This window comes from Halichoerus grypus, chromosome 5 (assembly GCF_964656455.1).
Source record: "Halichoerus grypus chromosome 5, mHalGry1.hap1.1, whole genome shotgun sequence".
Classification (NCBI taxonomy): Eukaryota; Metazoa; Chordata; class Mammalia; order Carnivora; family Phocidae; genus Halichoerus; species Halichoerus grypus.
In genome coordinates this window covers 11,173,261-11,198,036 of record NC_135716.1, presented here as the reverse complement: position 1 = coordinate 11,198,036, position 24,776 = coordinate 11,173,261, and the positions used below count along the sequence as shown (strand labels likewise).

At 47.1% G+C, this 24,776-nt stretch overlaps 2 long non-coding RNA genes across 2 annotated transcripts in view; one reads left to right on the top strand and one right to left on the bottom strand.

Moving 5' to 3' along the window:
* The window catches only part of LOC144381815 (uncharacterized), a 43,281-nt gene extending 24,281 nt beyond the window's left edge, over window positions 1-19,000 (top strand). Inside the window, exon 4 of the long non-coding RNA XR_013447680.1 lies at window positions 18,704-19,000. This is a non-coding gene — a long non-coding RNA (uncharacterized LOC144381815). The remainder of the gene's footprint in view (window positions 1-18,703) is intronic.
* Window positions 9,257-13,991, bottom strand: LOC144381704 (uncharacterized). Its single transcript, XR_013447470.1, has 3 exons — window positions 13,846-13,991; window positions 12,887-13,004; window positions 9,257-10,007 (listed from the first exon to the last, which is right to left on the bottom strand). It is a non-coding gene; the product is annotated as an uncharacterized LOC144381704 (long non-coding RNA).
* Window positions 19,001-24,776: the final 5,776 nt, after the last annotated feature.

Genomic DNA, 24,776 nt, shown 5'->3' with positions numbered 1-24,776 from the left:
CCAGCCAATGCCGGAGAGGAACGAAGATGGAGGAAATACTTATCCCAGCACCTGTTGCAAGAATACAGTGCATGGTTGTAAGAAGTATTTTGACAAGATGCATATGTGGGTGATCTCCAAAAAGCTGCTCAGGAGGCCTTGACTGGGTCAGTGGTGGGGCTCTGGTTTTGCAAGGTGGGAGCTAAACTGCCTTGATAAGTGGGAGACAGGCTGGACCAGCCACCAGCCGGCCTTTTTGCAATCCCACGCCTTTTCTTTAAATCGCTAATTGAATCCTTAAAGAACATCCGTTTAAAGGACGTGAGCTGATATGCCTGCCTAGAGGCCCTACCCTCTCCATCCAGCTTGGGAGGAAAGGCAGAGTTGCAAAGCAAATGCTGAAGCAGGCAGCTGGATGAAGAATCAACCCAGAGGCTGGGCTCTGGGTGGAAACTGGGGAGAAGCTGTGAAATGCACAGCAGGTCAGTTGAGAATGGAAGGGGAGGGGCCAGGAGGGGCCCCAGTCCCTACTGCGTCTTGGCTCTTGTGGGGCACCAGCATGTCCCTGGGGTGAGAAGGAGGAGCTGGTCAGGGTGCTGAGGCTATTTAGACCACATCCAACTTCCGGTATGTGGGCTTTGTGGCTTCTTAATCACCAGCTGGCTTATCACCTTTTCTTCTACCACCAACTACCCATCTAAGTTACTACCTTTACCAGGTATGCGTGTGTGTGTGTGTATGTGTGTGTGTGTGTGTGTGTAGGAATGGGAGTAAGGGGTAGAAAAGGGAGCAAAATATAGACCAGAAAGCTCACCCTGGTTCACAGCAGCCTGGAGACCACTCTGAGTGGCGCTGGGGATCCTGGCTGATGGAGAATACTTGACCGCTGTAGTCACACAGACCTCAGTCTGCACCTTCACACCGACACTGACCTTATGTGACCTTGGACAAGTTAGTTAATCTCTCTGCAGCTTCAGTCTCCTCATCTTAATATCTATCTTGCAAGATTGTTGAAAAAATTAAATGGGGTCATGCATTGTAGAGGGTCTAGCATTGTGCCTGGCGCACTGTAAATGCTTAGTGAATAATAGCTATCATTGGTGTATTGTTATAATAATTACATTAATATATTCACATTATGATTCATTGGTGGTCTTTCGGCTCAAACCAAATCCTAAAATAACTACACTGAGAAGTTAATGGGCCCAAGACCCCATGCATTTCCAAGCAAGACAATTTCTTTATTGAAACCTAAGGTAAAGGGAAAAGGCTCAGGATCCCCTATTTCCTCGCTGAGAGATCTTGGGTAATTCTCTTGACTTCTCTGGGTTCAGTTTCCTCTCTAACAAATGGGGATGGAGGCTCTCAGCACTAGGATTTTTGCTTAGAACAGAATAACTCATGTCCCAGAGAGTTGGGAATATGCACTATGACCCTCTTCTCAGGAAAAGGAATAATTTGATGAGTGTACCTTATCACACAGGATTTCCACATTGCTCCTGTCAAGGTCTGTTCTCTCGTGCCTATAACTGGTTTATAGTAAGGTATTCTACAGATATGTGTTGAGTAGATACATGAGATTAACCTATGCATCCATGTCCCCATCCATTCAATAGACACGTGTGGCCCAGACAACATTTCTCAGCATGTGGATGCTTCCTTCCCCTGGCACCCTGCATGGCCCCCAGGCCACTGCTCACATTGAGTCCTTTCCCCTCCTTTGGAGGGAAGATTTTGCCAGTCTGGTTCCTCTAGACTTGGGGAAGGGTACAAACATGGAGGAATGGGTAGACCGAGGCAGAATACCAAAGATATGGGAAGAAAAGAAGGAAGGACTCTCACTTAAAGTGGAAAGGAGACAAAAAGCATGCAGAAAAGCTAAGCTGATCTATGTAATGAAGGCTGGGGAGGGACAGTGGCATGGGGGAAGGGAGGGGATGCCAAGAGGGAGAACCAGCTGTGTGTGTGCAGTGGGGAGGGAAGGAGGGTGGGGGCGGCAGTTAGAGGCTCCAGAGCAATCCCAGAGTATAAGAGAATTAGTGGGGGAAGAGGAAAGGAGTTTAGGAAGTGTCCATATGAATTACATATTTCATCCCCTTCCATGTTCTTCAAGATAATAGGGGAAAGGGGGTTCCCTGGGTGGCTCTGTCGGTTAAGCGTCTGCCTTCTGCTTGGGGTGAGATCTCAGGGTCCTGGGACTGAGCCCCGCATCGGGCTCCCTGTTCAGCGGGGAGCCTGCTTCTGCCTCTCTCTCTGCCATTGCCCCTGCTTGTGCTCTCTGGCTCTCTCTATCTCTCTGCAAATAAATAAACAAATAAAATCTTAAAAAAAAAAAGATAATGGGGCAAAGAATGCAATTCCATCTTCCTTATATTGGTTGTTGGACTATGGTCCTTTCAATTTAGCTGCTCCCAGAAATAAGCCACATGGGCTTCAGGATTTCTTAGCCTCATACAAATAATGAGCATTTGCTACATGTCAGGAATTGGGTGAGGAGTCTGGGATATGGAAAAAAAAAATCACAAAATAGTCATGCCGTTGAGGAGCTCCCAACCTAAAGGGAGCATCAGATTTTACACACACACACACACACGTTCAAATGCTATGGTGGAGAATTGTACAAAGTGCTATAGTGGGGGACATCTAGGAAGGCTTCACAGATGAAGTACCATTTCAGCTCAGCCCTTGATGGAGAAATTTACCACAAGGAGAAAGGGTCCAAGTTTTTATGGAATTCACAGCCTAAGAAGAGATATAAACATGTATCTGTGTATATAAATGTTAATAATCATATATAAAACAGAATATGCTCCAATGAGCACATGAATAAAGCATATTGGGAACCTTATACCTTATATGGTATATGGGAAGATATACCATATAAGAGGTGGGTCTGAATCTGCCTCTGGGAGAATTCACAGAGGGGAATGATCTTTCATAAGGGGAGATGATCTTTAATCTGGGTTTTGAAGGATTCATGGGAATTCACCAGGTGAAGCTTGGGAGAAAAAGCATCAGAGACTAAGCAGAAGGAACATCGTGTGCAAAGACCTGGAGGGCTCAGTCCCTCGGTCCTGTGGATGGGCTCAGTGGTGCTCCTGAAGATCATCCTGGCCTAGCCACGTTTAGGCATTTGGTTCGCTGGTCTTTCAAGGGTAGAAGAGAGCAGCTCTGAGTTTATGGTCATGATGAGCAGTGTTCTTTGGTGGGGGCTACATCTAATTCCTCACTGGTAATGAACAGTTTCAAATAGACCAGTTCCCTTTCCAAGAAACTAATACCACCCAAATTTGGCTGTGCGCATCCACCCCGATAAAATCTCGATTATCTTTCAAAGAAAAGAGGCACTGAGGATGCAGCTCTGAGATCCTGAAGCCTCCTTCAGTTGGTGAGGGAGGGGGGACTGTGGAAAAGAGCCATAGCTCTGGCCTAGACCCGGTGATAGCACTTACGAGCATTACCTAGCACATTTTTATGTTTCTCTGCTTTCAGATGCCTATCTCCCGAGTGTTCTGACAACGGCCACTATAAGGATCCATAGGAGCCAGAGGTAGCTGGGCTGGGTCAGGGAAGGTCTCTTAGGTAGGAGGTCATTTGAGCTGGGCCCTGCAGCACCGGGAGCACTGGGATTCAAGGGTCAGGGAGGGGCAAGTGACTTACCTGGACTCAGCCTTGCTTTGACCAGCTGTGAAATGGGCCTTATCATGTGACCACATGAGGTTTTCCGAGAATTAAATGAGACCAGATGCTCCTACTTTAGGCCTGGAGGTGGACAGTACTGGCCTGATTTTATACTTGAGCGGGCTGAGGCCTGCCACATAGTAGGTGCTCAGCAAACAGCATAGTAGGTGCTCAGCAAACAGCAGGAGACATAGTTGTCTTCACCACTGTCACCATCACCATCATCCCCGGCACGCGGATAAGATAAAGAGCACAGACACAGGAGGTTTCTGACGATTTTGTTGACCGTTTTCCCCAGTCCCTAGAATACCACCTGCACGGGGAGGGCACGTGGTAGAGATTTGCTCAGTTAATGAGATCCCAGCCCCTCCACTCTCCGTTCTGTGACTTTGAGCAAGCGGCTATGCCTTTCTGGGTTCCTCATCTGCATAATGGGGATGATAAGACCCCTGTCTTGAAATTGTTGAGAATAATAGAGTACTACCTAAATGCTCAATAAATGCTCCCCCTGTTTTTATTACCCCTTGGCAGTGGTAGAGAGTATCTGATTGGCAATTCTTACATCTGCTCTGTTACATGTTTATGGATGGGGGTGGAGGGGGGGTGGGGGGGTTTTCCATCCACTTGTTTTTAGAGCATCCTTCCCTGTGAAGACTGTGGCCTGAGACTGGTTACGTTGATCTCTTACCAGGAAAAGAGGGATCCCGACTTGGGAAGCCTGGTGGCCTGGGCGGAGCTTGGGCAGCGTGTGTAATGGTTAGGGAACTGGTTATGGATGCTGTGAAAGCCGACTGTGTTGGTTGCTGTGTGACCTTCGACAAGGTACTTGACTCCTCTGAGCCTCAGTCCTGCTGCTGCAAAACTGGGATTACTAATGCATTCATCTTATAACTTATGACACACAGTGCTCATGAAATAGTAGTGAAAGAAAACATGCCCGGATGGAGGGCAGCAAAGGAGAGGTCTTGGGCTGCACTTACTTATAAATGAATGGCTTTCCCTCTGCAAGGGCCCCAGAGGCCGGCAGTCCCTGACACAGGTGATCTAATTATACTGGGGGCAGGGAAAAGGGTAGGGACCTGCAGTTACCCTTACTCTAGTTTCTGGAGACACAGGTGAGAGATTGCTAGAAGAGCCCCCTTTTGGATTCTTGCCTCACCTCCCTCCACGTCACTTTCCAGCTGGATTTGTTTTCTGCCCAGATTTTTTTTCCAAGCTGCACCTCCATAGAAAAGAGGCCGACAAGATCTCCCAACAAGAAACAAATTATCCTGCTTGCAAACCACACAGGGATATATTCAGGCCTTGGATGTGTGAAAGGGATCCTGTTGGCTTTGGCAGAGGAGGCCCCGACTGGGAGCAGGTGAGGCGAAATCACGACCCGCTGTTTGGCAGCTCACTTCAGCCAGCAGTCATCGGGCATCCCCTCCGTGTGCTAAGTACCGGGGACGTGTGGACCGACTGAGACACATTCCCTGCTCCTCAAGGAGCTCACAGTCTCACGGGGGAGAGGTACAGATATGGTGCAAAGCCCCGCGGAACACAGCACGTGAAGGACATTGAGCAGCAGTTCCCTGAGTGACCAGCAAGATCAAGGAGGCAGGGCCTCTACCTCTGGTTGGGAAGGATGTTTTCACCTTTTCCCCACAGTCTGTCAGAGCTCCAGAGAGCTCCCAGCTTTACTTCATGGATCAGTGCCTTTCTTGTTTCCAGACTTTCAGATTCGTCCTTACTCCGGCTTGGTTTCGACAAATGCTACCCATGCCTATGAATGGTGACTTAGATTTGGGTCTTTAAAGATATGGGCTCATCCGTTCAGTGAACATTTATTAGGCCCTTGATTTGGCAGGCACGTGGCAGATGGACCAGGAGGACAGAGAGACGGAGGAGAATGTGCACTCATCCAAGGGGAACGGGTGAGGACCCGAACCCAGATGATGGTGCTGCTGATGGCTATGAGGAAGGGGTTCAAGAGATCCAACGGGGCAGAATCAACGGGACCTGCTGAGACTGTGCTCGGGCTGTGGTTGATATTCAGCGCCATTTAGTCCATGAGAATGGCTTCCCGGGGGTGGGGGTGGGGGGGCAGGGTTCCCACAGGCCTGCCTGGGTACTGCCTGTGACACTTGCCTTCAGAATACCTGTGCTGGTTTTGGGTGCTGTGCTAAACTGGAATTAACTGACCTTAAAACAGAGTGGGAGACATCAATTTTTTTTCTTCACTCCTTCTTGTAACAATATGGAGAGAGCTTCAGTTTGGCGTTAGTTAGGTGTAACACCCTTCTGACTCATCCTGGTCTTCTTGAACAAAGAATGAAGGAGGTATCAGGCAAAAAGCCCTGAGGAATTCAATAACAATGTTTTTTTTTCCCCCCCTATAGTCCTGTTGTTTTGTTGTTGTTACTTTTTACCTATGGCGTACACTTTCCATTTTCTATAGTAAGTGCCCTTTGTTAATAAATTTATTTAAATTTGAAAAGTGAGTCAATACAAAGAAACAAAAACATTAGGCAGATATGGCAAAATTTGTACAGGTGTTATTTGGATCAGAAGTGGAAGAAATGCATCCTCAGTGCTCCCCACCCCTGTAGACTGTGGTAGAGCGTCACTAGGACAGGAAGCAGGGAGCATAGAATTAATAATAGCACCACTAGGCACCAAAGGCAGATTATCCCAACCTTAACCCAAGGGGTTAGATGAATAATTATTCCTAGATTGGCCTGATTTAGAAATGATCATTTTATTCTTCATTCAAATAAGCTAATATTTCCATGCTCTCGGATTTATTGGAGAGAGCAACTTATTCACATCAATTTCCAAATAAAGGAGAGAAGGAGAGCAGAAATAGGGGACAGGAATGAGGAACTCATGATGTATCACGACATGGAGATAATATTTGTATAATGTTTTCCTCCTTATAAGCAATTTCACATATTATACTGTATCGCCTGAGTCTCTCAGCAATTGTGTTTATTACTGAGGAGAAAAGTAGAAATGACTGATGATTGGTAGATGACTTATCGTCCATAACAGCGGAGGCACCATGGGTCAAGCATGGTGAGCACCACACACTGTATTGATATCTCATTCCAGAAGCATCCCTATCAGGTGAGGACTATTGCTATTACCATCATCATCACCTCTAATTTAGGGATGAGGAAATGATTTCATGTAATTTGGTCAAGTTCAAGGTCAGGGTCGAACATCTAGCCAGTGAAGATCCAGGATTTGAACCCAGGCAGTCTGGTGAAAGGCCCATGCACTGAACAACTCTACCATCCTGGGCGGCCGTCGGGACTTTGATTCGTGTCCTATATTCTGTGGGCTACAAACATTTATCAAGCATCTATTGTATGCTAGGACTGTGCTAAGAATGAGGACTACAAAGATAACCAAGACTCAGTCCCTGCCATGGGGACCTCAGAATCTGGTGGGGAGGCAGATGGACAGATAGCTCACATGATAAAGGCAAGAACAACATCTAGCGAAGGCACAAAGGAGAGACTGATCACTCTGGGAAGGCCTTACTGAGCAGGGGCGGTTGGAGTTGACCTTACGTTTGAAGTTGCCTGGTGGATGGACGTGCGAAGGGGTGGTATGTGGAGACCATCCCTAGGCAGTAAAAGCCACAAGTGCAAATGGCTATAATGTAAGATGACCTGTTTAGAACCTTGTGATGGGGTCTGGCAGGAGCATGCCCGTGGGGCTCAGGGGAGAGCGGGAAATGAGGGAAGTGGGTGCCAGAGGGGGTTGTGTTTACATCAGGGAAATAAAACATTCCCCAAATCCATCCCTGGCTGGGTAACAACTGGTAAGATCTCCCTATATACACCAAGAAAGCATAATGGAACACTCCAGCAAAATGTAGACCAGCTCTTGCAGCCTGAAGGCTGTGGGTGGAAACCCACGAGACAGGAAACAAAGTCACAGCCCTTGAACCCCTTAGACTCAAGTGGAAATCAGCAGCAAAACGAGCACCCCCCTGCACTACTTCCCTAGAGAGACCTGTGACATTTGTCGTTTTTCCATTCCCCTAATAAGATTGTTGCATTTCATTTTTACTTTCTCTGCACTCACTCTCCTTTGAAGAGAGTTGGTGCCAAACAACCCAGATGCAGCCATCCAATTATGCTGAATGTGGGGAGAAAATTACCATCAGAGCAACCTGCCAGTGAAGCCCCATGTTTACTCAATTCTATGGCCCTGCAATATTCATCTTTGGAAATCATATTCACATACATTCCTAGTCATTTTGAACAGAGCGATGAGCAGGGTGCTTGGTATGCGGAGACATGGAATTCCAGATTATTCTGAGTTGTCCGTGACGACAGTCGACAGCACTCACTCAGCACTGATGAATGCTGATGGAGCACCGACAGGGTATGGACGCCCTTCGTGAAGGGCTGGGAGGAGGTGGGAGTATGGAGATGAATTAGGCGTGCAGCCAGATCAAGGAGCCTAAGGACTGGTAGGGGAAAGAAAAACTATAAATAATCACAGCACAGACAGACGGTGCCGAGGACCTTAAGTGAGGCAGAGAACACGGCTTTGCCATTTAGAGGAGGGAGATTATTTCCAGCTCAGGGAATCAGCGAAGTCTCTGTGAATGATGCCACCTAAATTGAGCTGCTCAGTCATTTACTCAGCAAATATATCCTTGCTGTGGGGACATGGAGGCTGCCAGGGTGCCAGAGACACACAGGTAATGAAGAATAAGGTGGACAAGGCTGCCCTCATGGAGTTTATGTTTACTAAGTGGGAGGGTCAGATAACAATATAAGTGAACTGGTAATGAACAGGAATACTGGGACAAAATAAGTACTACAAAGAAAGTCAAACAGGTTGATACAATCAATAATGCCTAGGGCAGGATGCCTAGGGCAGATGGGTCTGCTTTAAACTGTGTAATCAGGACAGGCCTGAAGGTTAAGAGAGAATCAACTTTGCAAGGATTTGGAGGAACAGGCTTGGAGACAGAGGGAATTACACGTGCAAAGGCCCTGAGGCAGGGATGGGTGTTGGGTGTGTGGTGGGCATGCAGAGAAGGGAGGGTGGAAGGATCTGAGGCTGGAGAGGTGCGTGGACTAGGGAAGGAACGTGGATATTCCTGCAAGGGCAGTAGGAAGCTGTGGGAGGGTTTAGCCAGGAGAGGGGAGAGTTAGTCATGTGGAGATGAGAGAGGGCTCATTATAGGCAGAGGGGCAGCATGATGGTATTTGGGAACCTGTGAAGAGCCTCCTGTAGAGAAACATATTGGGAGCCATACCAGGCCCAGATCAGGAGACCCTTGAAAAACTGCAGTTTGGCCTTTGCCCCTGAGAACCATAACCATAAATGAATCTGTTCTTTAGATTCTGGAGATATCTGATGCAAACGGCCACCTGCAAGTTACTCCACCTCTGTAAGCATGCCCTCTACAGAAATGTTCAACATTCCCAGAGCCTTTAGTTTCTCCCCAAACAATAAGAGATGCAGTGAATTTATACTAGCAGCCCTGAGACCACGGGGCAGGGCGAGCCTCCCCGTCCTTCCCCTGTGAACCCTGGGCATGCACTTCTTGCCTTCTTCATCTCCCCCCACCCCCCCAAAGCACACACTCACAAACATGTTAAAAAAATGTACAAATCTGTGTTAAATGTTCTAGGGGCCCTAAATATTCCCACCAGTCCTGGGAAGAGTCAAGAATACATGTATGGCAAATTCAGGATGAACAGAGCTCCTTCTTGCTTTGAAGCTCTGTCAGTTTCCTCGTTGGGAAGTGAGGGGATCCTGATTCTCTGCAGCTAATCACGTTGTTTTCCTCCACTCTTTTGAGACAGAGGCTCTTTATTCTTCCTTTCCACACCCTGCCTCGTGGAGCCGAGGCTGTGTTTTCTCTGTGATAGAATGTCAGGTTGGCTTCTGTAGCAGAAACCAAAATATTAACGGCTTAAACAAGAGATGTGCTCCTCTCTGGTGCAGGCTGTTCAAGGCTGATGTGGTGCAGGGAGGCAGGCTCCGTCTCTCTCATGGCTCCGTCAACCCTAGGGTACTGCTCGTCCACATGATCCATCTGGGCTTGCGGCCATGATCACACTCAGCAGTGGAAGGGAGGAAGAGATGGACGAAGAAGGGCCATGACCCTCCCTGTAAAGCCCTCACGTGGAGGCGGCACACATCGCTTCCTGTACCATTGGCCATTCTGCTTTCTATTGGCCAGAGCTCGGTCACATGGCCACAGCTCGCTGCCAGGAGGCTGGGAAATGTAGTCTTACTGTGGAAGGAGGGCAGAATGGTACTGGGGGATAGTTGGCAACGGTGCCAGGCTTGGTCAGTGCTGGATCCAAAGCACCTAGGACAGACAATGTCTGACACATCGTAAGTATTCAGTATTTGTTTATGGAATGAATAGTTAAATACCTTATAATAAATAGTTCTCTGTCCTTCCCACTGACTGTGAACAACTGGAGGGCAAGTATCTCTGCCACCCCAATGCCTAATCCAGTACTTAGGACATAGTAGGTGCTCAGTAAGTGCATATTGAATAAATGAATAAATGAATGCACAAGATTCAGTATTTTATTCCCTCTCCACATCTCTCTTTTTTTAACAATTTTTTTTTTAATTTTTAAAGATTTATTTATTTATTTATTTATTTGAGAGCACAAGCAGGGGGTGGGGGAGGGGCAGACTCCCCACTGAGCAGGGAGCCCTACGCAGGGCTTGATCCCAGGACCCTGGGATCCTGACCTGAGGTGAAGGCAGACACTTAACCCTTCACATCTCCTCTTGATCTCTGTCCTACAAACAACGAACACTTCATTGACTTGTACCATCCCTGGGCCCTCATCCTTGTGACCCGCTTCTCTCTACTTCCAGCTTCAGCTCAATCAGCCCGGATGGAGCCCCTTTCTGTGAAGAGTGCGGGGTTAAGCATCAGATTTACAAACACGAGTGAGGGATTGGCCTTGGTTTCATTTCAGCTCTTGGGGGCTTGGGCGATCCCTCCACCCCATCCTCAGGGATTTCTGCATCCAAAGTGATGTGGCAGGATCTCAGGCTCTGGAGTGGTTGTTTACTCTCTGTATCAGGCTGTATCATGGATAAAGCTTGGACCTGGGATTTTGGTGCCAATAACATGCAGTGATTAAGGGCATAGCTTTGGAGTTAGATAGATCTGAGTGCAAACCCCAGCTCTGGTGAAGAAAATATTCCAAAATTAATTGTGGTGATGGTTGCATAACTGTGAATATATTTAAAAACCATTAAATTGGGGCGCCTGGGTGGCTCAGTTGTTAAGCGTCTGCCTTTGGCTCAGGTCATGATCCCGGGGTCCTGGGTTTGAGCCCCGCATCAGGCTCCCTGCTCAGCAGGAAGCCTGCTTCTCCCTCTCACCCTCCCCCTGCTTGTGTTCCCTCTTTCCCTGTCTCTATGTCAAATAAATAAATAAAATCTTAAAAAAAATGAAAACCATTAAATTATAAATTTATGTAGATGATTATATGGTGTTTGAGTTATATCTCAATAAAGCTGTTACCAAAAAGATCAGTTCTGCTTTTTTTAGTTGTGACCTTGCGATGTCCCTCTGCATTTTGGTTTTGGCCTCTCTAAAAGCGGGGAGCTAATAGTTACCTTATGGGATGGCTATTAGGGTTAAAATGGATGATGCATGTGGAGCTTTCAGCACAGTGCCTGACTCATGGTAATAAAGTTCCTCTATTATTAATGTAAGTTTTAAATTCTGGTACCGATTCTGCTGCTTGCTAGCTTTTTGGGCTTTGGGGAAGTTTCCTCATAGTCCCTGGGCCTCAATTTTCCCACTTGTAAAATGAGACAGCATTATGTTCTTCACCTGTGTGTTGCAGGATTGTTCTTTAGGCTCAGGTAATAAGACAGATGTGTAAACTCTTCCTGAACTGTGATATATAAGGAAGTGAGAGTCGGGCTCCGAGAGGCTCTGTACGTGCTCGGGAAAGCAGACTCTGCAGCAAGAGCGCCCAGATCGCTTGCTTGCTGGCTGTGACCCCTTGGGCAAGTTCTTAAAAGCTCCGTGTGCCTCCGTTTCCCCATCCAAGAAACGGGGGCAATACTGTTGTGGCCTTGTAGGATTGTTATGAGGATTCCGTGGGTTAATATGTGCAAAGCACTAAAAACATTAATTAGAACAGAGTAAGCACTAACTAAATGTTCGCTGTTTTTTTAAGATTTTATTTATTTGAGAGAGAGAGAGAGAGAGAGAGAGAGAACATGAGCGGGGGGAGGGGCAGAAGGAGAGGGGGAGAGAGAATTCCAAGCAGACTTCCTGCTGAGCACGGAGCTGGATGTGGGGCTCAATCCCAGGACCCTGAGATCATGACCCAAACTAAAATCAAGAACTGGATGCCCAACTGACTGAGCCACCCAGGCACCCCTGTTTGCTATTATTATAAGAAATAGGCAAATTTTGATGGTGACAGCAGTGAGCGGAAGTCTCACTTTTTCTTTTTTTCTTCCTTTTTTAAAAAGATTTTATTTATTTATTTGAGAGAGAGAGAGAATAAGACGGGGCAGGGGGGCAGAGGGAAAGGGAGAAGTAGACTCCCCACTGAGCAGGGAGTCCAACACAGGGCTCGATCCCAGGACCCTGAGATCATGACCCGAGCCAAAGGCTTAACCGACTGAGCCACCCAGGTGGGCCAGAAGTCTCACTTTTTCATGAGGCACACCAGAAATCTGCTAGCATCATGGAAAGAACACAAAAAAGGCAATTCTGCCCTAGCCACCAGTAGATGAAAGCGTTTGCTCAATTCACAGGACTGTGCCCTCGACAAACCGTGTAGGCTGCATCTCACCACCCTTCCCAGGGGCACGATTTCTCCAGGGGCTTCTGCCTTAGTGTGGCCAACGTTTCATCTCATGAGGCATTAAATCCCCTGCACGTCAGAGTTGTGCATGCATGAACATGAACCCCAAGTGAGTGGACCCTTAGAGCTCAGAGAACCAGACGGGCGGCGTGCGGCAGGTGGCTTGGGTAGGAGGGAATTGCAACTGGAAAATGTCTTCAGGGAAAGACATTGGACCCTGGATGTTGGCTCCTCAAACACTGACTACCGTGGTAGTCCTGAGCTCCCATGCTTTTGTTTCCTAAGTGCCACGACACTGGTGGAAACTCTCATCATCTGCATTTTACGTGGTCTTTCAGCCCCCCAGGGCTGAAAAATGGGCAGCTGCCTCCGGGGGGGAAAGCAATACAGAATATCAGGCTTACCACAGGCTATTTCCTTCTCTCCAGCATGGTGACCTCTCAAATCCTGGGTGCCTTGGTGCTTCTCCTCTGCCAGTATAATTCAGAGTGGTCTTGAGAGAACATTGGCATCATCTGTGAACTTGTTAGAAAAGCAAATTCATGAACCTGAACCTGACCTACTGAGTCTGAATCTCTGGCGATGAAGCGCAGGAAACTGACTTTACATGTTCCGTTACGTATGTTCATTGGAGAGCTGTTGTACTGTGCTCTCAAACAATTCTGTTTTGGTATTTTTATCCAGATTTCATATCTGTTCTCTGAAGGAGTGTTGGTGTGACACAAGCTATTCTAGCATAGTTAGTGACAGATGTTTAAGGTACTTTTCGGGGGTCACCTCTATTAGGTCTCACAAATTCAAGACCATTTTGCTCCAGCAACATTTTTTACCTCCAGCATCTGAAATAGTGCTTGGCACTTGAGGAAGTGCTCAGGAGGCATTGGTTGGATACGTAAAACTCCATGGTGTCGGTTTCATTGTTCCCACTTTACAGATGAGTAAATGGAAACTCAGATGATTACAGGACTTGCCTAACATCCCCCAGATAGTCAGTGACAGATCTGGTGTTTGTACCAAAGATTCCAATCCCCACGCAGTCCCCATGGTAACACAGGTGCCCCGGGCACGTGAGGGGCTAGGCACTAAGGGAGGGCCCAGCAGGGCAGAAAGGAGGAGCAAGAAGAGCATCCAACAGGACGACATGGCCAACTTGGGGACTGGCCTGAGTGTTGGAGACACCATCACAGGCGTGAGTCCCGCCTGGTCCGGGTGGGTGTGTGGCACCAGTCTGAGCTGCACCAAGAGAAGCGACGATCCTTTCCAGGCCTTCTTTGTGAGGTTTTGTCCTCTGGGGCTTGAGGGCTTGGCTCCCACAGCAGAGAATATGGAAAATTCCTCCTGTATGGAAAGAACAAGCAGGTACCTGCAGGAGAGGAGGGATCTGCAGCCGACCAGACGAAAGCTGCCTGGGTGTAGCAGGGTGACACTGGGGTTGGATTGGCTCCATGGGGCATCAGAAGGGCTGCCTGGCCCCATTTCCTTTCCCCAGAACGGTCCGGAGGCCTCTGGGATGGGAAATCCCTTTGGTTTCTGTGGATCTAGGAAACTGCGTCACTGGAGTGTGGGTTCCCTGGGGAAGGGAGGAGCCTTTTCCTGCAGGAAGGCTTTTCAATACACTCTTGCTTTGTCCCTTATCTCCATGGAGACCTATCTCCATGGAGGTCCAAACAAGAAGTTCCTTCCTTGGGGAAGGGAGGGCTGCCCCATGGCAGAGAGCATCCTACCCTCAGAGTCTCGGCTCTGAGCTACAACATCTCCACAAGGTGCCATGTTACTGGGTGAGGGTGGTCACTAGGAGAATGAGCTGTGATCTTGCTGAGCCCCGGGCAGGTCAACAGGGACGGTCTAAGAACAAGACTCAGAAGGTCTGGGTTGGAAGAGGTTTCAGAGACCATCTGGGACCCAGGGGTGATGTGGCCACACAGTAAGCTCGGTAGACTAGAACCCAAATCCCATCTGATGTTGCTCCTATTCTTGCTCCAGAATGAGCCTTGTTCAAGGTCACATAGCTGCTAAGTAGCCAAGCTGGTACCGAAACCTAGGACATCAGACAGTAGACCCCGGACCCAAACTCCATTCTTTTCCTTCACATTTCTGGATCTGCTATTCCCTCTGGTGCCCCCTCTCACAGCCCTCCTGTCTGAGCCCGGGGTGGCTCCTGATCTACGTGCCAAGTATCTGTCGGCTTCTGATGCTTACATGCACATCGGGTGCTGTCTTGTTGAACTGACAGCTAGGAAGAAGCTTTAGGCCTTTCTTGAAAAAGCTGTCTAGATTAATAAAATAATTCTTTTCTGATTGCCAAAATAATATCACTGTTCTTTGCAGAACACCGAGAAACTATGAATAAATAAAAAGAAAGCAGAAAAAATAAACTCGTATGTTTCTCGGCTTTTTCTCCTGGAAATTGTTCATGTCCTTGTCCATTTATCCATTGATGACCTTAATGATTGCATTATCAGCTGCTCAAGGACAGCGTCCTTTACATTCTTAATTGTGGTAGACATCTTTTTTTCCCATCTCCCCATTTATTGTTTGTTATTACATTTTGAAACATGTTTTTGGAGGTTGGAAGAGGCTGCCTAGATTTTAAGGGGCTGGTCCTTTGCCGTGCAGAAACCGTCTCTCAGTGCTGGAGCTGCCCAGCTGGCTGGGCGCACAGACAGGCCTTGGCCATGACCACAGGAGTGTTTGCCCACAGCTCTTCTCGACCAGCTTGTCCTGGAAAAAAAGCAGTTCTGCCCTCAAAGGCCCCAGCACGCCAGTCAGAAATGCCAATACCATTTATTTTCCTTTCCTGGGAAGAGCAGGGCTCCGCTTTGGGGGCTGAGAGCTAGGACTGCTGAACCAGGGAGGTTCATCCCGGTCCTCTGTGCGTGTTGGGTAACCCCTGACAGCATCTCTGTCCAGGCACATGACCCCATTCAGGTTCCATTGGCTGGAGAGCTGAAGTCATCATGGCAAGTACAGTTTGTGTGGCCGGAGGACCAACAGCTGCTGAAATTCGTCCTGGTGGCATTGCTGTTTACCTCCCAGCTGAGGAGGTAGGAAGAACAGGTGAGTATTAGCCGACTTTGCAGATGAGAAATGTGAGGCTCAGGAGGACAGGGGCAGGGCTGGGACTAGAAATCTTAGTTTCGGTGAACTTTGAGATGAGGACAAGATCCTGGGGGACAGGGGAGCCACCATCAGGAGGCGGGGTACATCAGAGAGCCCAGGGGATGAGGAGAGAGGAGGACGCATCTCTGAGGGTACCCAGACTGGAGCCACAGACCCCACCTGCCTGCCTCATTTTCTGGGTCAGGTCTTCTCTCCCTCTGTTTTCTAGAGCCACCCTTCTCCCAATCCCAGCAGTGGAAACAACAGGGCACACACAGGGCAATGTGGGGGATTGGGAAAACACACACCTCCCCCCCTAAAAAAGTGTGCTTAACCGTGAAACCCAGAAAGCAGTCTCCTTTAAACTTAGGAACATGACATGCCCGTGATGTTTATCACTACTAGACAATGGTCACAAGGCACAGCTGATGTGATTAGAAAAAAGAAGAAGTAAACAATAATGCGGTATATTTATAGATATGAACTTATACTCACAACATCCAGGTTATTCAATTAGAAAACATTGCCAACCGGGGGCGCCTGGGTGGCTCAGTTGGTTAAGCATCCGATTCTTGACTTTGGCTCAGGTCATGATCTCAGGGTCGTGAGTTCGAGTCCTGCGTCAGGCTCTGTACTCAGTGCTGAGTGTGTCTGAGCTTCTCTCTCCCTCTCCCTCTGCCCCAACCCCCCACTCATGCTCGCTCGCTCGCTCGCTCTCTCTCAAAAATAAAAAGTAAATAAAAAAGAAAACATTGCCAACAATAGAATGCAGTTAGGTGTTTGGGTAACAAAGTACCTTTCAATGTAATAAGCAGAAAAATATAATGAAAGAAAAAAGTCCATTTATAATAGCAACAAACAGATCCCATGCATCATACTTACCAAGTTATGTGTACAGTGTGTATGAGTAAAATTTAAAGATGTTACTAAGGAATACACACAAACAGGTGAATAAATGAAAAGATATAATCATAAGAGAGGAAGACCCATATGCCAACTGTCTCTAAATTAATATCTAAATGTAACATAATTGCAATTAAAAAATAGGGATTTTTCTGGAATTAAACATGCTGAAATTCTATGGGAAAAGAAACAGATGAGAATAGTCAAATTCTGAAAAATAAAAGGTGGTCTAGGTAGAAGATATTAACTATATTATAAAGCTAAAATAAACTAAGCAGTTTGGTAATGGTGTGTGAGTAGATAGACCAATGAAACAGGGTGAAACAACTGGAAATATACCCAAATATACATAGAAATTTAGTTTGTGATTAAGAGGACATTTCAAATCAGTGGTAGAAAAGGAGATTATTTAATAAGTGGTATTATGTTTAGACAAATGGTAGCTATCTAAAACAAAGTTTAGATCCCTTCTTAGATCCTTCTACCAAAATAAATTCCAGATGGAGCCAAGATCTGCATTTAAAAAAAGCCCACCATAAAAGTATTAAAAGAAGCCTTGGGAGATTTTACTTAAATAATACCCAAACGGGGAAGGATTTTGTCTTTTTAAACATGACACAAAAATCCAGACTCCATATAAGAAAAAAAGATGGATACACATGATATAAAATTAAAAATTTCTGCCTTGCAAAAATTATTATAAAGATGAAAGATAAGCAACAGACGTGGCTGGGGAAAAAAAGTGCTTCCCACATGTGAGACGCGGACAAAGAGCTAATTTCCTCAATGCCTATATAAACTCCTCCAGATGAATACGGGAGAAGACTAGCAACCCAAAAGAAAAGAGAAGGGCACGCACAGGGAGTTCTGAATTCACAGAAGTATGAGTAACCGCGGCCTTTAAATACATGAAGGGTGCTCACTCTCACTGAACAAAAAAGCAGTGCAAATTACAACTCTGCGAGAGATCATATTCACCTGTTACACTGGCGAAAATGAAGACGTCTGTTCACCTGTTGCTAAGGATGGGCAACCAGCACGCTCCATCATTGCTGCGGAACCATTCAGTGAGGTCTTTCAAAAAACAAAAAATGCACTAACCCCTGACCTAGTGATACCACTTCTCAGAATTTATTCTACGTATACATTCATGCCTTTGCTCAGGGGCATAGGCATAAGGATATTATGCCTAGTAAAAGATTGGAAATAATTTACATACATATCAACAGAGGACAAGTTAAATGAAGTCCCATGCACTCTTTTTTTTTTTAATTATTTCTTTAGGGGCGCCTGGGTGGCTCAGTTGTTAAGCGTCTGCCTTCGGCTCAGGTCATGATCCCAGGGTCCTGGGATCAAGCCTCGCATCGGGCAGCCTGCTCCGCAGGAAGCCTGCTTCTCCCTCTCCCACTCCCCCTGCTTGTGTTCCCTCTCTCGCTGTCTCTCTCTCTGTCCAATAAATAAATAAAAAATACTTAAAAAAATAAAATTATGTTTTTATTTTTATTTTTAATTTTATTTAAATTCAATTAGTTAACATATAGTATATTATTAGTTTCAGAGGTAGAGTTTAGTGACTCATCAGTTGGCATCAGGGAAATACAAATCAAAACCACAATGAGTACCACGCACTCTTAAAGTGAAAGACTCTGCAGCCATTTTTTTTTTTTAAGATTTTATTTATTTATTTGTCAGAAAGAGAGAGAGACAGAGAGAGTGAGCGCATGAGCAGGGGGAGCGGCAGGCAGAGGGAAAGGCAGACTCTCCGCTGAGCAGGGAGCCCGATGCGGGGCTTGACCCTAGGATGCTGGGATGATGACCTGAGCCGAAGGCAGACGCTTCACTGACTGAGCCACCCAGGTGTCCCACTCTGCAGCCTTTCAAAGCAATGGGACAGCTCTATAATGACATGGAACAAACTCCCAAATATACTACATGGCATCCTCTATAGCTGGCGCTTCCAAACCGGGGGACAGAGACTCAGGGGGAGGAGCAAGAATTTGAATTTACTATACCTACTTTTGGAGTATTTAATTTCTTAAAACCATGGACATACATTACTTTTTAAAATGTATTTAAAACATTGTAAAGAAAAGAGAGAAAGCCCGAGAGCAGAGTTGGGCTCAAGTTATACTATCTGTGTGGTGGTGGGTAAGTTGCTTAACGTCTCTGGGCTCTGTTCCTTTATCTGTAATATAATCATGGTCTATTTGAATCCCTAGGCCCTGGCCTCTTCGATATTCCAAGTACCAGGCTGGAAATCGGGGTACAGTGAGGGGAACGATGAGGAGCCGTGTCAGGCATCAGGGATGCTCTCTCCACCTACAGCGTGCCTGTGAATCACCTGGAATCGTGCTGGAATGCACATTGTGATTAGTAGGTCTGGGCTGTGGCCTGAGATTCTGCTCCCAGGGAAGTCCCTGGACCACAGGTCACACCTGGAGTATGGAGGGTTTAGGTCCCACAGAATATACATGGCAGCACTCTGATGAGAACCCTGGTCGGTCAGGCTGCATTCATTCCTCCACTTATATTCATTCCTTTGTTCATTCAATAAATTCCTGTTTGCTGCTTTTTCTGTTGTGTATTTACTTAACAAACACAATGGAAGGGTTTGCTATGTGCCAGGCATGGTTCTAGATGCTTTACAAATACTGACTCATTTAATCCTCACTACAATCCCATAGAACAGTTACTATTATCATCCTCACTTTACAGCCAGGGAAACCGAGGCACAGAGAGGTGAAGTCACTTGCCCACCGTCCCATGTCTGGTGGGTGGCTCAGTGAACGCCATCATTGTGAGGCAGGCTGCAGGTGCCTGAGCGCTTTCTACCTCACCACATGGAGTGGGGGGGCATGGGGTCCCCAGGTCAGTGCAGAGGTACTCAGGGCCAGGAGGGGTTGTGAGGTGATAAGCCTCGAATCTTCTTCCCCTCTGGGACAGCTGCTCATGGAGCAGCCTGGCTCATCCAGCCCCTCCACCTACTTGAGTGGGGTTGGGGAACAGAGCAGAGAAGCCCTTCTGGTGCCAAGAAAACAAGCCAAGAGGACCCCCAGAAGTAGCAGAGCTTGAGCTGTTTGCAGGTACCAGGGAATCCCAGAAACAAGAGGTCATGGCGGGACCGTGAAGGGCCAGGGGTTAAGGTGAAGCCGGTCTCCCCAAGGCGAGAACCATGCTGTGGCGAGGCCTCCCACTCATGGAGGTAACTGTGGGCAGTTGTATGTTTAGGACAGGAGCTCCGGGGGAATGATCTGGGTTCCTGGTATCTACTGGGGAGAAGTGGGCATCAAGATGGCGACCAAGGCCACGGGAGCGGCTGGGCCTACCAGGGAGAGCCTGTGGCGGGGTGGCAAGAGGTTAGGGCTGGCATCCCCAGGGGCATCGCCATCTGAAAAACAGGCAGCTGAAGAAGGTTCACAAAGAAGATTTGAAAAGGATGGTCAGAAGGATGGGAAGAGAACGGGGAGTGTGTGTGACACTTTTTCAGGATGACCGCAAACGGAAGCTCTGAAAACGTCCTCTTCAGAGGGGGACAGTTTATTTTCCGAGGTTCACTGGAGGAAGAATTACTTGAACAATAGAGCAGTTTTCAGCGGGCTCTTCCCTTGTTTTACATTCTTATGTAGAATGCACAGTTTCCCATATGCTGTTTTGGCGGGGATCTCTGCATAAACACGTACACACACATATACACATATATTTGCAGGCACACATATTTAGATCAATTCAGCTAATATTTATTTGAGTCTTGATTATGTGCAAAGCACAGCACGCCCCAAGGGGTGGCCAGAATATGAATGCAGTGTGCTAAAGTCTGAGATCCAGCAGTGAGCCCAAACTGATGGTCCCCAAGCAGATGTGTCTCCTTAATGGAGGACTTAAGAGAAGCCTTTATCAAACTGTGCATCAGACTTAGTTGGCTGATCTCCTGGGCCAAATCCTGGAGCAGAGAAACTCACCTTCCCTGAAAACCTCCTGCCAAGGGAAAAATCAGCTCTTGTCTTGTTTAAGCCACTGTTATTTGGCTTCTGTGAGGGTGTTAGTCTCCTAATGCGCGCTTGCAGACATATGGCCCAGAAATCATGCACAGACAGGGCAGCAGCCTGTGAAGGATGTCTGTCCTTACGTTGCATGGGATGGAAGCTCAGTTTTGTAACTCTGTTCACTAAATTTGCTTAAACACAAGTTTATGTTCTGCGTGGGACCCTCTCCCTGCCTTTGCACCTGCTCTTCTTCTTGGCCTGATCATGGGACAGGGTGTTCCAGACACACAGACCACACATGCAAGAGGCAAGAGAGAGGACAGTACTGCCTGCGAAGGTCGAAGGTCGAAGGTCGAAGTGGTTCAGCCCCTGGGAGTCCAGAGCTGGGGGGTGGGGCTGGGGTGGGGGAGAATAGGGAGGAGTTGAAGCTGCAGATCAAGATTTTTTTTGACTGAGTTAGAAATAATCCTGAGGAAAAAGACAATCATTTTGGAAAGAGAGAGTAATGATTCTCCTTTCGAGACTGATTTAGCAGGTTAAAATAAAAGGGCGTCTACCTTTAAGTTTTATTTTGCTTTTACAAGACTGGAAAGAAGTTGGCAAGCTGGGGAGAAGAGGTGTCACTCAAATGCTGTCCTCTTGCTGTAGGTTGGGACAAGGGATATTATGATAGCGCATCCCCAGGGGACCCACGTGGCCTGGCAACATTATGCCTAAAATATCTTTTATTTGGGAGCAGGTTAGTTTTGCTTAATTTATTTTTTAATGTTATAATGATGGGGGAAATTCTAACATACGCAAAAGAAGACAGAATGGTCTCCTGAAGCCAGCATGAACTCCGGCTAATCCTGTCTTATTCCCACTGCTATCCATTTCCCCTCCCATATTTTAAAGCAAATGCCAGGCATCATATTACATGACCCATAAATATGGCATTTTAGTATGTATCTCTTAAATATAATAAACATAACCACAAGGCCATTATCACGTTAAAAAATGATTTCCTTAATATCTTCAATTATACAGGCAGTGTTCAAAATTTTAATTATTTAGTAAATGTGTTTTAATTTATTTACTTTTTTTTAAAGATTTCATTTATTTATTTGAGAGAGAGAGAGAACGCACAAGCAGGCAGAGGGGCAGAGGGAGAGAGAGAAGCAGGCTCCCTGCTGAGCAGGGAGCCCGACGTGGGACTCCATCCCAGGACCCTGAGATCATGACCTGAGCCGAAGGCAGACCCCCAACCCACTGAGCCCCCCAGGTGCCCCAGTAAATATGTTTTTATTTATAATTTTTCTGTTTTGAGTCTGATCTAGGCAAGACCACTGTGATTGGTTAATATGTCATTTAAGTATCCTTTACTGTATAGATTTCCCCTCTGCTTTTCTCTTTTTTAACCCTTGCAACGTATGTGTAGAAGAAACCAGTTTTCATCTGGGTCCTGCAGACTTTCTCCTGTCTGGACTTGACTGGTTGCGTGCTCATGGTACATTTTATTCCGTCCATATTTCCTGTAAATTGGTAGTTTTCACCTAGAGCGGCACCGCCCAATATAGTAGCCACTAGCAAAACACAGATTAAATAAAATTTTAGCTGTTCACTAGCCACATGAGGTTCTGCTGCCGTATCACACAGCTCAGATTAGAGAACACGTCCGCAATGGCGAAAACTTCTACTGGACATATAGTGGTTGAGAAGCTTAACCAAACTTAAATTTAATATTTTTTGGAAGACCGTTTCAGAGGTGCTGTTATGAATCCCGGGAGAGGCTCGTAGTACCTGGTCGTCTCTCCTACGGTCTTAGCAGCCTCTGATGCTAGTACTGTTCGTTCAGTGGGAGAAAAAAATGTGTCTTCGAGTCAAGTGATCCCAACATCGGCCCCTCTGGTGTTCCCTCTCTCCATCTCTCCAGTTCTATAAATCTGGCATCTCAGACTCCTCCTTGAGAGTTTCTTCTCCTTCTGGTTTGTCTTACTGGTTTTATCCCCTAACCACCTCTGAGATCAGGCCCCTTGTCTCCGTGTTTGGAGCTAACAAACACCCTGCTCCAAGTCGCCTTCATCTGTGAGAAACCAAAATGGCTGCTGCTGGGTCTTCCATGGTCACATCGGCCTGAACCTAGCACTCTGCTCAAAGCATGACAACATTCCCATGCTTCTGGATCAGGACCAGGCTCCCCATGCGGCCCAGCAAGCCCTGGCCCCTGCAGGGTCTCCTCTCTGCACCCTTCCTGCTTGGAATTTAATCTCTGGAATACCTCCAGAGATTAAACCCTGGAACCCGGTTAGGTTAGGCAAGGTTAACACTTTCGCTGCTGGATCCTGGGGAGGCCCTGGGGCTCTGGAGGAGGAGGAGGAACCAGATAACTGGGGGAGTACTCACGGGGCTGAGGCGGTGGCTACATTTATCAAATGGTACAAAAGTATTTCAGTATTTTAATGACTGGCTCAGCTTAAACAGTGTACTTGGTGAATTTTTGCCTGCATACCCCCACCCCTTATTCTGCCACACTGGTTTTCATCTAGTTGCTGGAACTTTCTAAGCTCCCTCCAATCCAAGGATATTCTCTCCCCCAACTCCTAGTCATCCTTCAGGTTCCCACTGAAGGTTCGCCTCCTCAGGGAGGGCCTTCCTGACCCCCTCCTGGGCTATGAGTTTCTTCTTTCACCCTCCAAAGAAAATGCGCTTCCTCCTTGCTTCGTTTCTGATTTTACACGTGTTTTTGGCTTTGCTCAACATCCTATTCCCACCTCGTGGCAGTACCTAGGAGGTGTGCACCATCATTTTTGTTGAAGGAGTAAAGTGAGAACTGAATGAATAGATTGAACTTTTAGAATTCGATGTCGTTTGCTCTGCTGGGGATTTTCTTTTTTCGTTTTGTATCACTTGGCATCATTAATTTACAAATAATGGTTTATCTTTGCTGACAAACTGTGTCTGTGTCTAATTTGTTACCTGGGGGATCTGGTCATTCCCATCCCACAGAGGCCATTTTGCTCATTTGTAGTTCCTCAGACACCTGGCGCTCCATGGCACCTGGGGCCAGCGAGAAAGGAGGGTACAATGTTGCCAGTGTGGACAAGAATCACACCAGTGCAGTAAACAATGGTGCAGAGGAAGGCACAAAGTGCTGAGACCAGTGGAGTAAAATTGAGGAAACCACAAGGTTTCGTTTATGGAGTCCTGCTCTAGTTTCTGGGGCGTGGGAGTGAAAAAGATAGATTCCTGTCCTCCAGGAGTTTCTTTTCTGGTGGGGAAAGACTTACCCTAATCAGGTACATAAATAAGCAACAACATAGAGCTTATTGAGTTTTAAGAGGAAAATGGAGTGATTTGATAGAAACTAGGGGGATCTACTGTAAAGAAATGTCAGGGAAGTCTTCCTGGAGGAGGTGACATTTGAGCAGAGCCATGAAAGAGGAGAAGGATGAATCTGGGGAGGAGAATGCAGGCAGAGGAAATAGCCAAGTACGGAGGACCAGAGCTGGGAAGGAGCCAGCAGGTGACCCGGAGAAGAGGACCTCGGCCTCAGTTTTGCCATCTGTAAAATGGGGACAAGGGCACCTGCCAACTGCAGAGGCTGTAGTTATCACTGTCAAGATTATGATCATCATTTAGTTCAGGAGTAGCCTTAACAGAGCAGATGCTTTCACACAGTCCAGGCAACAGATTCATTCATTATATGTTGTGACTTCCCTTGCAGAATATGGTTTAGGCCCTAGAACTGGTCATGACACTAGACCCTTACACACACACACACACACACACACACACACACACACACACACATCCATACACGGGTTCACACATACACAACACCCACAAGGGGTTTTGGCCTGTGGCTGTAGGCTTCCAGCTCCCAGACTCCACCTGAGAGAGTGCCGATTTTGTCATTTCAGGCTTCAAGGCTTGTACAAGTTCATTCCCCCCACCCTTCCATCCCAAGTCTGTGGGAGGAGCCGGCTGTCAGTGGCACAGAAGGGGGGGCGGGAGGCTGGGAGTGGGGACCAAGGCACCTAATCAGCATACAGGCGCAGGGTCATCTCCTCCAAAGCTCGTCTGCATCATTCTGCAGGGAGACCACAGAACTGTTTGCAGCCAGGGCTGGGTACTTAAAGGCAGCACGGAAACCAAGCCGGGTGCAGGGAAGGCATCGTGTGAGGGGAGAGCATCACCTGTGGAGTGGGGAGAAACAGGTATTTCCTGGGGGAAACAGAAGCAGCAGGGAAGAGAAAGGCCTATGGGAAAAGCAAAAGCAAAAAAAAAAAAAAAAAAAAGGAAAACTACAGAGATGATTCCACCTCTTTTT